The sequence below is a fragment of the Manis javanica genome, chromosome 13 (genome assembly GCF_040802235.1).
Source record: "Manis javanica isolate MJ-LG chromosome 13, MJ_LKY, whole genome shotgun sequence".
NCBI lineage: Eukaryota > Metazoa > Chordata > Mammalia > Pholidota > Manidae > Manis > Manis javanica.
Genome location: NC_133168.1, coordinates 19,910,702 through 19,928,893, shown reverse-complemented (window position 1 = coordinate 19,928,893; position 18,192 = coordinate 19,910,702).

Genomic DNA, 18,192 nt, shown 5'->3' with positions numbered 1-18,192 from the left:
TGGGATTCATTACAGGGCTTAGATCTCCCACCAGGATGGGAGCTGCTGAAGAACTCTATGGAAGACTATTGCCTCTGTATCTTGCATGGGCCTGAGGTCAGTGCAGACCAGCAGGGACAAACGTTGGGGAAAAACTAGCCGTGAAGTGGAGGAGAGCAAGGACAAACCAGCACCTCCCCAGGCAAACTGGAAACTGCATCTTTCCCTCACCACCTCCAGCGTCTATGCCCGGGACACTTGAAGAAGCAGCCAGTGTCTTCTCTGTGAGCTGCGAACACTGCAGGCCGAAGTCTTGGAGAAACTGGAGGATGGGATCCAGCAGGAGGAGCTGCGGGCCTGGCTGCTGCCCTGTGACGATCAAGTGAGCAGCACACCAGTGACGACAGGGGCATCTACACAGCCCCTGGCGCTCTGCCATCCTTCAGACTGTACCAGCTGCTTCACTGCTCTAAATATCATGCAAATTTCTGTGCAGACCCTCCTTAACGAGGAGCCATATTGGAGAGGAATTTGGGGAAATGTAGTTCCAGCTTAGCTAAGTTGACCTAGCACAAAACAACCATACCAGACTTGGACATACTGGTGACACACAGTGACTCACTTTATATTTTTGTTAGAGAACTGAAAGCTATGTGACACACGTGACACACATATAAATATCTAAACTTGCTGTTCTCACTAAATGAGTCAGTCGTAGTGAAAGAATACTGATTTGAATAGATACGGAAAATGATACAGTTTTATTTCAAAAGGTACTATCCTATTCACCTCCAAAATGGAGCCAGAGCTTATGTTCCTTAGATTCATGATTCTATCTTAAAATCAAATTATTAAACTAAGCTCAAAAATTCATCTTGACCACTCCTTTGTTACCTTCACTGAGCTAGATTATGCTCCACTCATTTATTCAGGAAACACATACTGATCTACCATTGGTCCACATTCTAAGGTGATCAGAATCCCATCCCATCCTCCCCTGACAGGTCAACCAGTCATTACGGCCCCGCTTGAGATGTGCTCAACTTCAAGTGCAGCACCAAGTGCTGTAGCAATGTCTGCGAGAGCTGCTCTGGAGAGACGAATGTGAATGTAAATCAAGCATTTGTCAAAACCGAATTTTTATTTCGAGAGGACCCTGAAAGGTACGTCAGTGAAGCCACAATGTGTGTGAACTTGAAACTCTTACTAATTTCAACTTCCTTTCTCTGATTTCAAAAGGGGAGAGATTCATTACCTCCACTGGAAACAGCAAAGAAAATTTACAAAAGAACTTTTGTGATTTCCTTATAGATACTAATCAGTACAAAAGAACAGAGTTTGAAATATCACTCTTTAGGAAGTCATAGTTGATATTCTGAATCAGATCATTTTTTAAAGTGATGATGAGAAAAATTACCTAGTGGTTGTAATAAAAATAGGTTTAGACCAACTGACTGTTTAAAGCCAACCCTCACAAAGTGTTGCATAATTTGGGGACCATCTCAGGTCTAGAATCTAGTCTCCTGCTTGGCAATTCAAAGGCTTATGTTTTGTTATTTCTGTGGTAGTGATCAGGCTCAAAGAATTGATTTATGTCCCAAAGACATAGAAAATTGATTCATAAACACAATATTAAGTTAAAAATATAAAGGTCTTTTAATGATCTTCAGATGAGAATAAGTGGAGTTAGATATTCTTTGGAGATATTTGCATCAAGATTGATAAATTATGCTTCTTTACTGTAAAAGTAATTGTTTTTATCTAAAATTTTTTGATGGGCCATTTGGGAGCAGCGCCCCCTTCCCCCCACTCCCAACCTCCATCCTCAGCTGGAAATCACAGAAGAGAACTATAAGCAGGCCTGTTGATTCTGTGCAGGGATGGTGGCAGGGTTCTATCCTGCTTGTACGCTCAGTTATATGACAGTAAATTGGAGGTGAAGGACTTTGTATTGAATGACTGGGAGGGAGTTTGAAGAGAGCCGAGAAATTTTAAAGTAGTCTATAATGAGACTATAGAAAAGGGAGAGCGAGCTGACCAGGGATAATGACAGGAGGGTGGATGAGGACGGCTGGTGGTCATGAAGTTGTCTGTCTTCCTTAAGAACTACTTGATGTCTGTGTATGGGTGTCCAGAGAAGGCAGGCAGTTGAATTCACTCAGGGTTGGGCTCTGCTAGCCCAGCAGGTGCAAAGGGATAAAGGTTGAGAGGGTGTCCTCCTACACATCCCTGGTTAACTTTATCTGCTTAACTCTGAGCAGCTATCAGCATCTCAACAAACATTGAACTTCAAAATGAAGCATCTTTTTCTCTCTAACCCCAGGATAAATTTTAAATGTCCTTTCCTAAAATACCAAAGAATGGAAAACTAAATGTGAAGATTTCTGGCTTATCTTTAAGGTTGCTGGTTTCCAAGACACTTGGATTTTGGAGAAAATTGTTCTCATATGCAACACTTCACAGTACTTCTAGCCATTTTGGACTTGGACCTTTCCGAGTGTTTGAAGAAAACTGCATCCATGTAAAAACTTACAAAAATTTGCAAATTACTTGATGAAGTCCAGGTTAAGAACCTATTAGGCATTTTAATGATATTAGTTGGTATTTTTGCCATCTAACATTATTGCCTTTCCAACAGCATGCTGATTTCATTTTGGAGAATAATGTCTCTCCCATTTTGGGTTCTCTTGGTGCGGAGGTAAAGCAAGGTACCCTCTGTTCTCCTAAACACACTGGACTCACACGATCCAAGCCAGAGCAGTCGGTTATTTTCTTCCTGGATGCTCAATCATCAGTCAAGTTACAGAAATGACAGAGAAAAAGATGGTAGATTAAATGGCTAAAAAGCATTCATTTCTGATGATTAGTAAAGGAAAGTTGTCCATGTGAGATGGTTGAGCAGCTCCTTTGAATAAATGCCAGAGCCATCCTGTAATTGTACTAGTTCCTATCCTATTGTTGAGCCTATGCTTTGGCCTTTTAAACCCCCTTGTGCACTATTCACTCTCTCTGCAATAAACTGTTTTTTATATTTGTCCAATTTATTTATTATTGCTTGCCATTAAAGAACCCTAGGAGAATCCAGCCCAATTCAGAATTCTGTACCTTAGCAATGCAACTTTCATGGAGGACAAGGCTGTGATGATCGATTTTCATTCAGAGGAATAATTTCTGGTTAGTTGGAACATCTGGCAAGAACTTAGTCTTCCTCAATTTGGCTTTTTGATAAGAACATCTCGTACGTACCTATTTATATATTCTTCTTGCAAAGGTGCATGTAGTCTTTGATGTTCTAGTCCCAAAACAACAGATTTCTCTATTTTATTTTATATCATTACCTGATATAAACATTTTAGGATTTGAACACAAGCTTTGGCAATGATTCTGATAAAGTTCCAACTCTGGAAAAAATGGGTTGGGAAGACTTTTTTCCTACAAGTGCAGGAAGGACTCTTGATGTATCACCAGCCAATGGTCAATTAAATAATTATTAATGCCTTTTGAGTTGGATTCTCTAATCTGGGTTCAAGGTGGATACTAAACTCACGGCTTTGAGTCTAATGGTATACAAGATTGGAATAGCAAGATATAAAGTAAAGATGGTGAAAGCATAGAAAAGACCTCTTCAATGTCTTCAGTTGCTTTCTATTAAGCTTTCTGGTTTGACAGATACTAGAGGATCATTAGAAGGCTGAAATGAGCTGTGACTTTCTCATGCATGAGAAATGTGTCCCCAGGATGGCAAGACTCTTGGGGAAGACAAAAAGGGATTAGAAAAAATAACTCAACAAGAATATAGGCACACTCATATTTATAAAATATTGCTGTCAAATTCATTCAGTCTTAATAATTAACTTGGCAGGTATAACCCCTACAGGACAGACTCAAAGTTAGTCCACCTTATATTAGGAAATGGTTGCCCTTTGTCTTTTCCAAATTACAGAATCAAAAGTTTGCCGGATAACCCATTACATTCTATGCCAAGTTTCCTACAAACAAACCACAGACCTGATTTTTCCAACTGGTATCATTTGTGAAGGGTAAGTAGACTTTTGACCTTTTAAGTTTCTTGAATGATTCAAATGAATGTGTTTTTTGATCAAAAGCTACCACTATTTTTTTCCTTGTAAGCGTATGGGACATAAAATAATAAAAACTAGTTCAAAACCCTACTTTTCAGCTTTTCTATTTCTAGATTTAGCTAAAATATTCTTATGTTTGCATTTCCACCTTGCAGTTTTCAAGTGTATTCATTACTTTTCAAAGACAGCATCTGTGTTGGTTGTTTTCTGAGGATATGGAGGACATAGCTAGAATCTCATCAGGAAATTGACTCTCAGTCCCACCAAAAGATGGATAACTTATGAGAAATCCAGACTATGATGCATAGTTTCTTATGTTTCTAGCATAGAAACTGTCATATTCTGATCTGTTCCTAATGTGTAATGAATGTTTCAAGATACTTTGTTGAGAATGAGAAAGAAGAGGAAGTTTGAAAAAAAAAAGCGTGTTGTGTAATTTTTGGAATAAAAGAAATAACATTAAGTAGGAAGAATTATGAATGAGAAACATGCACTCATTTCCTCATCCAACAGTTACTGAATGCCTATCTATGTACCAAGCAGTCCCTCCAAAGAGCGAATTCAACCACATAAAAGTAAATGGGCAATGAAAACTATCATTGTGTTAGGGGAAAACCAGTGCTATGGGAGCTCAAAGAACGGACAGTACTCAGGTATTTTTTAGCTAAGACATGAGCACTTCCATCAAGTTGAGGGGCTTTCTGAGGTCCACTTTATGGGAAAATGCAGGGAGCAGGTTGCATTAAAAAGCTGTGGAAATGAAGTTCAAGGGGGAACTTCCAGGGAAGTGAACAGTGGGAAGGACATGGGAGGTAAAGAAGCAGGTGAGGTCAAAGGGGATAAGGAGAGATTCTCAAGCTTTCTATTCAGGGGAATCTGGGAGCTCATTTAAAATTGCAGCTTCCCAGATCCTGCTCCTAAAAATTCTGATGCAGGGGGTTTGGGACAGTGTCAGAAAAGCTGCACTCTAAAGAAACATCTAAGTGATTCTTATTTAGGTATTGTCTCTGACCTCACTTTGAAAAACACTTTGTGTCATCGAAAGCCCCTGTCCCCTCTGTTTGGTCTCTGCTTGCCCGCTCCATTCAGATCTTCCCAATGATCACATTTACACACCTTTCCCGCCATGGAAATGAACTCGCATTTCATAAATTTCTCCTAAAAAGATGCTTTCATTTAAAAAAAACCTTCAAACACTTTGAAGACGTGATGTGTTCGTGATTGTGGCTGCTGCCTAGCAACCCTGTCTGCCTTTGCCACCTTGCCCTGTCCTTGGAGGGCAGGCTCTAGACACCAGGCTCCATGGATCCCAGATGCGGGCTACTCCCGGGGCAATGTAGCTGTTACTGGCAGGATAGCAAGTGTGACCTTTGTCTCAGAGAGTCCATTTCTCAGCTCACATGTCCTCTTCCCCAAGTACCTTCTGTGACCCCTCTGGAGCATGTGACAATCTCTCTGTAAGCAAAGTAGGTTAGCGTCCCGGCTTTGATTGAAACTTGACCAGTGGAAAACATCGTATGAAGCAGTAGCTCCCCACAGCAAGGGTAGACCCTAAAGTATGATTTATAGCAACGCCACTCTCTTCTGCAGTTTACAGACCTCTTTCCCGGAACAGTGAGTTAAACATGGCTTATTAACACTGGCAATTTTAGCACTTCCCGCCTCATGTCGTAATAGTAAATTCTTTAAGTTTTCATATTAAGGAACAGGCAGAAGGTATTGACAGTCTGCAGAATCTTGCTGCAGGCCTTCCCAGGGCTGCCCACTAATTCTCTCCTTCAGTAAACCTGGTGAAGCCTAAGATTCAGACATGTTTTATTTATTTTTATTTATTTTATTTTTTTGAGAGGGCATCTCTCACATTCATTGATCAAATAGTTGTTAACAACAATAAAATTCTGTATAGGGGGGTCAATGCTCAATGCACAATCATTAATCCACCCCAAGCCTAATTCTCATCAGTCTCCGATCTTCTGAAGCATAACGAACAATTTCTTACATGGTGAACAAATTCTTACATAGTGAATAAGTTCTTACATGGCGAACAGTACAAGGGCAGTCATCACAGAAACTTTCAGTTTTGATCATGCATTATGAACTATAAACAATCAGCTCAAATATGAATATTCATTTGATTTTTATACCTGATTTATATGTGAATCCCACATTTCTCCATTATTATTATTATTATTACTATTATTATTATTATTATTATTATTTTTAAATAAAATGCTGAAGTGGTAGGTAGATGCAAGATAAAGGTAGAAAACATAGTTTAGTGCTGTAAGAAAGCAAATGTAGATGATCGGGTGTGTGCCTGTAGACTAAGTATTAATCCAAGCTAGACAAGGGCAACAAAACACCATGGATGCAGAAGATTTCTCTCAAAACAGGGGTTGAGGTTCTAAGCCTCACCTCTGTTGATCCCCAATTTCTCACCTGACGGTCCCCTGCAACTGTGCCTGCCTTAGGTTGTTCCTCCCTTGAGGAATCTTACCCATCTCTGGCTAACCAGTCATCTTCCAGGGCCATACAGGGAAATGTAAAGTTGGTAAGTGAGAGAGAAGCCATATTGTTTGAAAAGGTCAGCTTTTTACTTCTTTGCAGACTTATGCCCTGTGGCTTTTATGCCCAGCATTTGTCTTGAGGTATCTTTACCACTTGGAGGAATTATGATACTCAGTGAATTCGATATGAGGCACAAATTCTATTTAAGGGTTTTAATTAGGAAGGAAGAAGAAAAGCTATAGAGGTAGCATATGGAAGAAAACATGGGAGGATTGATTATTTCTTTGACATATCTTCTTGTAGAGTAACTTAAGCATGTATAGGTTTTAAACTACTAATTAAATTGCACACACACATTAACATAATAGGAATACAGTTACATAACCAAAGCAGATCTATAATTACCAGCCATCTCCAGTGAAACCAGGAAAACCGGTTAGGCATCCTAGGCATTTGTGAAAATTAATCTATGATATGATGGATATTGTCCAACTGTACTTGAACAGTCTGAGAGAAATCAGACAAATTAAAACAACCTATTCCTGGGAACTGTTCACATCCCATATGTTCTTTTAACAGTAGATAGTCTGTAGTCTCAAGATTTTGGAGTGCTGCAACTTGCACTTCTCCTAATTCTTGGTTGAGTTACAACAGTATAGATCCAGTCAAATTTGTTGTTTTACTGTATGCACAGGCCAGCTTAGATATCTCCTTCTTCATTCCATGGCAAGTCCAGGAACTGGTGGGATGAATGCAGCTACAAATGCAGCATCGCCTGGATCTTTGTTGAGGTTTTTTGATGATCATCTTCTGGTATGAGTCTTCCAGAGAGTGCTGATGTTGGAAGTTCTTCATATCGTATCTTAGTTCATTTTCTGGGTAGCCAAATTAGGCTTTGATCCTCTGTATAAACACAAACAGACCCTTTGCCCACACTTTGATATGCCCTTTATACCATTATGAAGAACTTATTGGAGGTCACCACACAGGAACTGCTTTTTTTTTTTAAGAGAAAGGAATATTATCAGAAAAATATACTTCCATAGCTGATCATCTGACACCCTTTAAATGATCAAAATTAAGGATATTTAAAGCATGCATTAATCGTTGATTTACAGTTAGTTTTATCCTATCAGGGAGTAATCCCCCTTTCCTTTCTTTTTTTTTTGTTATCATTAATCTGCAATTACATGAAGAATATTATGTTTACTAGGCTCTCCCCTATACCAGGTCCCCCCTATAAACCCCTTTCCAGTCACTGTCCATCAGTGTAGCAAATGCTGTAGAATCACTACTTGTCTTCTCCGTGTTGTACAGCCCTCCCCTTTCTCCCACCCACCCATTATGCATGCTAATCATAATAGCCCCTTTCTTCTTCCCTTGCCTTATCCCTCCCTACTCACCCATCCTCCCCAGTCCCTTTCTCTTTGGTACCATTCTTGGGTTCTGTGATTCTGCTGCTGTTTTGTTTCTTCAGTTTTTCCTTTGTTCTTATAATCCACAGATGAGTGAAATCATTTGGTATTTCTCTTTCTCTGCTGGGCTTATTTCACTGAGCATAATACCCTCTAGCTCCATCCATGTTGTTGCAAATGGTAGGATTTGTTTTCTTCTTATGGCTGAGCAATATTCCATTGTGTATATGTACCACATCTTCTTTATCCAATCATCTACTGATGGACAGACTTAGGTTGCTTCCAATTCTTGGCTATTGTAAATAGTGCTGCGATAAACATAGGGGTGCATCTGGGTCAAATGGTGTCTGTTTTGAGCATTTTGAGGAACCTCCATACTGCTTTCCACAATGGTTGAACTAATTTACATTCCCACCAGCAGTGTAAGAGGGTCCCCCTTTCTCCACAGCCTCGCCAACATTTGTTGTTGTTTGTCTTTTGGATGGCAGCCATCCTTACTGGTGTGAGGTGATACCTCATTGCAGTTTTAATTTGCATTTCTCTGATAAGTAGCGATGTGGAGCTTCTTTTCATGTGTCTGTTGGCCATCTGTATTTCTTTTTTGGAGAACTATCTGTTCAGTTCCTCTGCCCATTTTTTAATTGGATTATTTGTTTTTTGTTTGTTGAGTTGTGTGAGCTCTTTATATATTTTGGACGTCAAGCCTTTATTGGATCTGTCATTTAAAAATATATTCTCTCATACTGTAGGGTTCCTTTTTGTTCTATTGATGGTGTCTTTTGCTGTACAGAAGCTTTTCAGCTTAATATAGTCCCACTTGTTCATTTTTGCTGTTGTTTTCCTTGCCCGGGGAGATATGTTCAAGAAGAGGTCACTCATGTTTATGTCTAAGAGGTCTTTGCCTATGTTTTTTTCCAAGAGTTTAATGGTTTCATGACTTACATTCAGGTCTTTGATCCATTTAGAATTTATTTTTGTGTATGGGGTTAGACAATGGTCCAGTTTATTCTCCTACATGTAGCTGTGCAGTTTTGCCAGCACCATCTGTTGAAGAGAGTCATTTCCCCATTGTATGTCCATGGCTCCTTTATCAAATATTAATTGACCATATATGTTTGGGTTAATGTCTGGAGTCTCTAATCTGTTCCACTGGTCTGTGGCTCTTGTTCTTGTGCCAGTACGAAATTGTCTTGATTACTACGGCTTTGTAGTAGAGCTTGAAGTTGGGGAGTAAGATCCCCCCTACTTTATTCTTCTTTCTCAGGATTGCTTTGGCTATTCGGGGTCTTTGGTGTTTCCATATGAATTTTTTGAATTATTTGTTCCAGTTTGTTGAAGAATGTTGCTGGTAATTTGATAGGGATTTGCATCAAATCTGTATATTGCTTTGGGCAGGATGGCCATTTTGATGATATTAATTCTTCCTAGCCATGAGCATGGAATGAGTTTCCATTTGTTAGTGTCCTTTTTAATTTCTCTTAAGAGTGACTTGTAGTTTTCTGGGTATAGGTCTTTCACTTCTTTTGGTATAGGTTTATTCCTAGGTATTTTATTTCTTTTGATGCAGTTGTGAATGGAATTGTTTTCCTGATTTCTCTTTCTATTGGTTCATTGGTTAGTGTATAGGAAAGCTACAGATTTCTGTGTGTTAATTTTGTATCCTGCAACTTTAGCTGTATTCCAATATCAGTTCTAGTAGTTTTGGAGTGGACCTCTTTAGGGTTTTTTATGTACAATATCATGTCATCTGCAAATAGTGACAGTTTAACTTCTTCTTTACCAATCAGGATTCCTTGTATTTCTTTGTTTTGTCTGATTGCCATGGCTAGGACCTCCAGTGCTATGTTAAATAACAAGTGGGGAGAGTGGGCATCCCTTTCTAGTTCCCTATCCAGAGGAAAAGCTTTCAGCTTCTCACTGTTCAGTATAATGTGGGCTGTGGGTTTATCATATATGGCCTTTATTATGTTGAGGTACTTGCCCTCTATTCCCATTTTGCTGAGAGTTTTTATCAATGAATGGATGTTGAATTTTGTCAAATGCTTTTTCAGCATCTATGGAGATGATCATGTGGTTTTTGTCTTTCTTTTTTGTTGATGTGGTGGATGATGTTGATGGATTTTCGGAATGTTGTACCATCCTTGCATCCCTGGGATGAATCCCACTTGGTCATGGTGTATGATCCTTTTGATATTCTGTTGAATTCTGTTTGCTAATATTTTATTGAGTATTTTTGCATCTACATTCATCAGGGATATTGGTCTGTAATTTTCTTTTTTGGTGGGGTCTTTGCCTGGTTTTGGTATTAAGGTGATGTTGGCTTCATAGAATGAGTTTGGCGAGTATTCCCTCCTCTTCTATTTTTTGGAAAATTTTAAGGAGAATGGGTATTATGTCTTCTCTGTGTGTCTGATAAAATTCCGAGGTGAATCTGTCTGGCCCCGGGGTTTTGTTCTTGGGTAGTTTTTTGATTACCATTTCAATTTCTTTGCTCGTAATTGGTTTGTTTAACTTTTGTGTTTCTTCCTTGGTCAGTCTTGGAAGGTTGTATTTTTCTAGGAAGTTGTCCATTTCTTCTAGGTTTTCCAGTTTGTTGGCATATAGGTTTTCACAGTAGTCTTTAATAATTCTTTGTATTTCTGTGGAGTGTCTCGCGATTTTTCTGTTCTCATTTCTGATTCTGTTGATTTGTGTTGATTTTCTTTTTCTCTTAATAAGTTTGGCTAGAGGCTTATCTATTTGTTTTATTTTCTCAAAGAACCAGTTCTTGGTTTCATTGATTTTTGCCATTGTTTTATTCTTCTCAATTTTGTTTATTTCTTCTCTGATCGTTATTATGTCCTTCCTTCTCCTGACTTTAGGCCTCATTTGTTCTTCTTTTTCCAGTTTCGATAATTGTGATGTTAGACTATTCATTTGGGATTGTTCTTACTGTCTTCAAGTGTGCCTGGATCACCATATACTTTCCTCTTAAGACTGCTTTTGCTGCGTCCCACAGAAGTTGGGGGCTTTGTGTTGTTGTTGTCATTTGTTTCTATATATTCACTTGATCTCTATTTTAATCTTGTTCGTTAATCCATTGATTATTTAGGAGCATGTTGTTAAGCCTCCATGTGTTTGTGAGCCTTTTTGTTTTCTTTGTAGAATTTATTTCTAGTTCCATACCTTTGTGGTCTGAAAAATAGGTTGGTAGAATTTCAATATTTTGGAATTTACTGAGGCTCTTTCTGTGGGCTAGTATGTGGTCTATTCTAGAGAATGTTCCATGTGAACTTGAGAAGAATGTATACCCTGTTGCTTTTGGATGTAGAGTTCTATAGATGTCTATTAGGTCCATCTGTTCTATCTGTGTTGTTCAGTGCCTCCATGTCCTTATTCATTTTCTGCCCAGTGGATCTATCCTTTGGGGGCGAGTTGTGTGTTGAAGTCTCCTAAAATGAATGTATTGCAGTCTGTTTCCCTCTTTAGTACTGTTAGTATTTATTTCACAAATGCTGGTGCTCTTGTGTTGGGTGCATATATATTTAGAATGGTTATATCCTCTTGTTGGACTGAGCCCTTTATCATTATGTAGTGTGCTTCTTTATATCTCTTGTTACTTTCTTTGTTTTGAAGTCTATTTGTGTCTGATATTAGTACTGCAACTCCCTGCTTCTCTTCTCGTTGTTGTTTGCCTGAAATATGTTTTTCCATTCCTTGACTTTTAGTCTGTGCATGTCTTTGGGTTTGAGGTGAGTTTCTTGTAAGCAGCATATAGATGGGTCTTGCTTTTTTATCTATTCTATTACTCTGTGTCTTTTGATTGGTGCATTAAGTCCATTTACATTTAGTACGACTATTGAGAGATATGTACTTATTGCCATTGCAGGCTATAAATTCGTGGTTACCAAAGGTTCAAGGTTAGCCTCTTTAGTATCTTACTGCCTAACTTAGCTCGCTTATTGAGCTGTTATATACACTGTCTGGAGATTCTTTTCTTCTCTCCCTTATTATTCCTCCTCCTCCATTCTTCATATGTTGTGTGTTTTGTTCTGTGCTCTTTTTAGGAGTGCTCCCAACTAGAGCAGTCCCTGTAAGATTCCCTGTAGAGGTGGTTTGTGGGAAAGCAAATTCCCTCAGCTTTTGCTTGTCTGGGAATTGTTTAATCCCTCCATCATATTTAAATGATAATCGTGCCGGATACTGTATCCTTGGTTCAAGGCCCTTCTGTTTCATTGCATTAAATATATCATGCCATTCTCTTCTGGCCTGTAGAGTTTTCTGTTGAGAAGTCTGATGATAGCCTGATGCGGTTTTCCTTTATCGGTGACCTTTTTCTCTCTAGCTGCCTTTAAAACTCTTTCCTTGTCCTTGATCTTTGCCATTTTAATTATTATGTGTCTTGGTGTTGTCCTCCTTGTATCCTTTCTGTTGGGGGTTCTGTGTATTTCTGTGGTCTGTTCGATTATTTCCTCCCCCAGTTTGGGGAATTTTTCAGCAATTATTTCTTCAAAGACACTTTCTATCCCTTTTCCTCTCTCTTCTTCTTCTGGTACCCCTATAATATGGATATTGTTCCTTTTGGATTTGTCACACAGTTCTCTTAATATTGTTTCATTCCTGGAGATCTTTTTATCTCTCTCTATGTCAGCTTCTATGCGTTCCTGTTCTCTGGTTTCTATTCCATCAATGGACTCTTGCATCTTATCCATTCTGCTTATAAATCCTTCTAGAGTTTGTTTTACTTCTGTAATATCGTTCCTGGCATCTGTGATCTCCCTCCGGATTCATCCCATTGCTCTTGCATATTTCTCTGCATCTCCGTCAGCATGTTTATGATTTTTATTTTGAATTCTTTTTCAGGAAGACTGGTTAGGTCTGTCTCCTTCTCTGGTGTTGCCTCTGTGATCTTAGTTTGCCTGAAATTTTGCCTTTTTATGGTGATAGAAATAGTTTGCAGAGCTGGAACGAGTGAAGGCTGGAAGAACTTCCCTTCTTGTTGGTTTGCAGCCTTCCTCTCCTGGGAGAACAGCGACCTCTAGTGGATTGTGCTGGGAAGCTGCACGCAGAGAGGGCTTCTGCTTGCTGCCTGGCTGCTATGGAGTTTATCTCTGCTGTTGCTGTGGGCCTGGCTTGGACTGCTGCTCCAAAATGGTGGAGCCGCATTGGATGGGGGGTGGCTTCCGTAAGGGGCCTCCATGCTCCCTGCTGCCCAGGGGGTTAGAGTGTCCAGAGATCCCCAGATTCCCTACCTCTGGAGTAAGTGTCCCGCCCTGCCCCTTTAAGACTTCCAAAAAGCACTTGCCAAAGGAAAACAACAGCAACAGCAACAACAAAATTAAATAAATATTAAAAAAACAAAACAAAAAACACTCGCTTTTCTTTGTTCTCTGGTGCTGGCCTCTGGTACCCGCTCACCAGTCTTGCTGGCCTGTTTCACTCGTATCCAGGACCCCACACATGCACTGTGTCTGCGCTCTGGTGTGGATGGCTGGGGCTGGGTGTTCAGCAGTCCTGGGCTCCCTCTCCCTCCTGGCTCTGACTCCTCTCCTCCTGCTGGGAGCCTGGCGGAGGGGCGCTCTGGTCCCATGGGGCTGGGGCTTGTATCTTACCCCCTTCATGAGGCACTGGGTTCTTGCAGGTGTGGATGTGGTCTGGATGTTGTCCTGTGTCCTCTGGTCTCTATTCTAGGAAGAGTTGTCTTTGTTATATTTTCATAGATATATGTGGTTTTGGGAGGAGATTTCTGCTGCTCTACTCATGCTGCCATCTTGGCCCCCTCAGACATGTTTTAAAGCTGCTGCTTATTAATTGTGTTTTGAATGAATCAAATTTGCATTGCAAGAGACTTAATTTTTTTTTAATTATAAGCCATTATAAACACACACATAGATGTAATGAGAATTATATAATAAACCCTCTTAGATCCATTAACCAAATTCAAGAATTATCAAGATTTTTTCATTTTCTTGTTTTTTTTCTATTTTCTTCCTAAAGCAGTTGAAAACAAATCCCACATCTAATGTTATTTTATTCTTACATATGTTAAACATATATCTTTTAAAGTGATCTAACTATAATATTTGTATCATCTTTAACAAGAAATCATTGGTATCATCTAGTGCATGGTTCACAGTTACATTTCCTTAAATGTCTCAAAATGCCGTTTCCAATTGGTTAGTTTAAATCAGGATCATAATAAGATACACTAATTAAGAACTTCATTTTGAGTAATGATTCTAGAGTTGGGTTTATGAAGGTAGCCAATCTAATCATAAGGTTATGTTTTTCTGGAACAAGCACAGAGCAGTGCACTGATTCTTTCCACCCTTGACTTTCCTCTCTCCTCCTCAAACCTTGGGATCAAGAAAGGAAACTTCTTGTATATCATGTCTGTAAGGTTTAATTTTAAAGACAAGATTAACATGAAGCCAAATGAAACTACCTTCACAGGGATTCCCTGAACCTCACTTGCAGTTTTATGTTGAAAATGGAAGGAGCTGACATGCAAGAGAATGAAACTGGATTACTGTCTAACCCCATACACAAAAGTAAACTCGAAATGGATCAAAGGCCTGAATGTAAGTCATGAAACCATAAAACTCTTAGAAGACAACACAGGCAAAAATCTCCAGAATATAAACATGAGTAACTGCTTCCTGAACATGTCTCCTCAAGCAAGGGAAACAAAAGCATAAATGAATACCGGGGACTACATCAAACTAAAAAGTTTCTGTACAGCAAAGGACACCATCAACAGAACAAAAAGGCATCCTACAGTATGGGAGAATATATTTGTAAATGACATATCCAACAAAGGGTTAACATCCAAAATATATAAAGAGCTCACATGTCTCAACACCCAAAAAGCAAATAACCTGATTAACAAATGGGCAGAGGATATGAAGGACAGTTCTCCAAAGAAGAAATTCAGATGTCCAACAGGCACATAAAAAGATGCTCCATATCACTACTTATCAGGGAAATGCAAATAAAAATCACAATGAGATATCACCTCACACCAGTTAGGATGGCCACTATCAAAAAGACTAACAACAACAAATGCTGGCGAGGATGTAGAGAAAGGGGAAGCCTCCTACACTGCTGGTGGGAATGTAAGCTAGTTCAACCATTGTGGAAAGTAATATGGAGGTTCCTTAAAAACTAAAAATAGAAATACCATTTGACCCAGGAATTCCACCCCTAGGAATTTATCCAAAGAATATAATTGCTCAGATTCAAAAAGACATATGGACTCCTATGTTTATTGCAGCACTATTTACAATAGCCAAGAAATGGAAGCAACCTAAATGTCCATCAGTACATGAATGGATAAAGAAGATGTGGTACATATACACAGTAGAATACTACTCAGCCATATGAAAAAAACAAATCTTACTATTTGCAACAACATGGATGGAGCTGGAGGGTATTATGCTCAGTGAAGTAAGCCAGGCAGAGAAAGACAAATATCAAATGATTTCCCTCATTTGTGGAGTATTACAATGAAGCAAAACTGAAGGAACAAAACAGCAACAGACTCACAGACTCCAAGAAGGGACTAGAGGTTACCAGAGGGGAGGGGTGGGAGAAGGTGGATTGGGAGGGAGGGAGAAGGGGATTGAGGGGTATTATGATTGGCACACATGGCATGGGGGTCATGGGGAAGACAGTGTAGCACAGAGAAGGCAAATAGTGAATGTGTGGCATCTTACTACACTGATAGACAGTGACTGCAATGGAGTATGGAGTAGATGCGATAATGTGGGTGAACGTGGTAACCACATTGTTTTTTTCACGTGAAACTTTAAAAAGAGAGTATATTAATGATACCTTAATAAAAATAGTTTTTAAATCTTAAAAAAATAAAAGAAAAGAAAATTGAAGAAACTGGGTTGGAAGTCTGTGGTCAGCTTTGTATCCTGTAAAGGATCCTAGCGGTGATTCCCCATACTCCTCCCTGAATCACATCTCTGCAAAGTATCTTAATGGGACAATTAGAACCTGATGTTATCTTTGTTAGGCTGCACTCTCCAGAATACCCCAGGACTTGCTATCCTATTCAGACATTGCTAGTTAAGGCCAGTGTCAGGGTGACACAGTGCGAAGATTTTGGAGTCATTTATCCCTGATTCACATAGTTCCTCTGTCCTCAGTAATGTGTTGGTGTTTTTGAACTTCAGTTCAATGTCTTTGAATGTCAATGTCCATATCGGTAAAGTGGTTATAACACTGCCTATATTAGAGGTTAATTTGTGAGGATAAAATGGGATAACATACAACAAACCTTATATAAGCTGCATCATGAACACTTAAGTGCTACTTTCTTCCTCTGCCACCCATTCCCTCTAAATTGCTAAAGAAATAGGAAGCCTTTGACTGCTTAAAAAATGTGTAAAAAAAAATTTGTAGTTTTTAACCTATGTTGGAGTCCTTTCTTGGAGGCATCTCACTTCTCTAGTTCCTTCCTGGCTGAATTACCCTAACTTGGCAAAACTGACATTAAACGGGATGGCTGTTACTGGTTTGAGGAGATAATAAATGTAGACGTGTGGATGGTTTAGAGACAATTTACATGCTGGTTTAGCAGACAAGCCTCCCGAGGCCTCTTTATATCCACACTGGCCAACTGCAGCTTAATCTGACAAGGATAATGTGCAGAATGTAAATATCACCATTTGTTTCATGTCATCTCAGATCAGACACTAATTTGCAAGTGCAATTTATCATGTCTAAAGAAAACCAAAATGACAGCCCTTACCAGTATTTGGTATTTTTGTGTTAACAGTAGTTCATTTATGATTGTTATTGTTTCAGGCAGAAAATGTGTCTCAGTATGTTCTGCTGACAGTGTGGGCTTTTATATCACAAACTTCTTCGAGCCTTTTCCATCCTCTCACTTGTTGCATGCTGTTACCTAGGCTAGTTTTTTTTATTGTGTGCTCTCGTCACCACACTTTTCATGCAGCTGAAGGAAATAATTTGATAATATTTCAAGTTTTGGGATATGTTTTTGAAGTACACTAACTGACTAACATGAACACTCTGGGCTGCATTTGATCTAAAGTGCATTTTGTCTTTTTTCATTCAGGGTCTCCATCACAAAGGAAATACCTAGAGCAGCAAAATTCCTGAAAACCTGGTGCAAGGCAAATACAAGATGAATTTAGGCTGGCCAATTTGTAACAGTCAATTTCAAGGACTTTCCAACCAGTAGGTCAAGAAGCTACCATATCTAAACTGTCCAATTTTTAAGGACCACAGAATACTAAGCCTGTCCCCAAATAAAAACCATCTATCTATGCAAAAGAAGAGAGTTCACCATGTTTGTTATATTATTGAGTGGGTTCCTGTTAGTTCACCATTTGTTATTCTTTCTTCTCCCTGTTCATGACTCTTCTAAGGTTGGCAGAAGATTCTATTTTGGCAAGTTGATAATCCCTTTTATCTTTGCACTGCAGTTCATTGCACAGCAAGCTGTAGAAAGATCAATATGTCCTTGTGTGACTGCTGGTAATTTAGATGGATGCCAGGAAAGAGGGAGGGCAGCAAATTGCTACTGACCCTGGCAGTCCATGTGTTAGAGAGACCTGCCAATCCCTGTAAAACATTCACAACATTTCAGAAGAACTACAGGATCTTTCTGTCTCCTTTCTCACATGGAAAAATAGGGAGATTCATGTGTCTGCAGCTGTGAGAAATAGGATTTTGTTTATCTTTAATTGAAAACAATGTTCCCCCACAGAATTTGCACCAGGTCCTGTGCAGCTCTCAGTGGTGAAGGGCACAGGAGATAAGAATAGAAAGAGTTTGGGAGGGGCCCAGGCCTGCAGATAACACTTTTGTCATCTTGATTGGAAAAGCTTGTGCAGCTGCTTGGATTCAGTAAAGCTAAATTTATAAGATTTCCTTGACCTTTGCTTAAACTGTGTTTCAGACAGACTATTTTTGTTACAGCCTGATGAGCTAGAAGAAACATACAAATTAATCACAGTGTGAATAAATCATTAAAAAGTACAAGATAACTGATGTAGAGTTCTGAGCTGAGAGTTAGCACCTGGTTGATGGCAACAATGTAAACATTGTTCAAGAGGCCAGAAGTTGGACTTTATGTATTTTGTGCTAGTTTCTTAACTGCTGTGGGCTAAGGTTGTTTCAGACATGCATTTGAAAGACTCACAAGTATTAACACAACATGCATGAAGCTCTTGTGAGTCCCTGCATGAAAA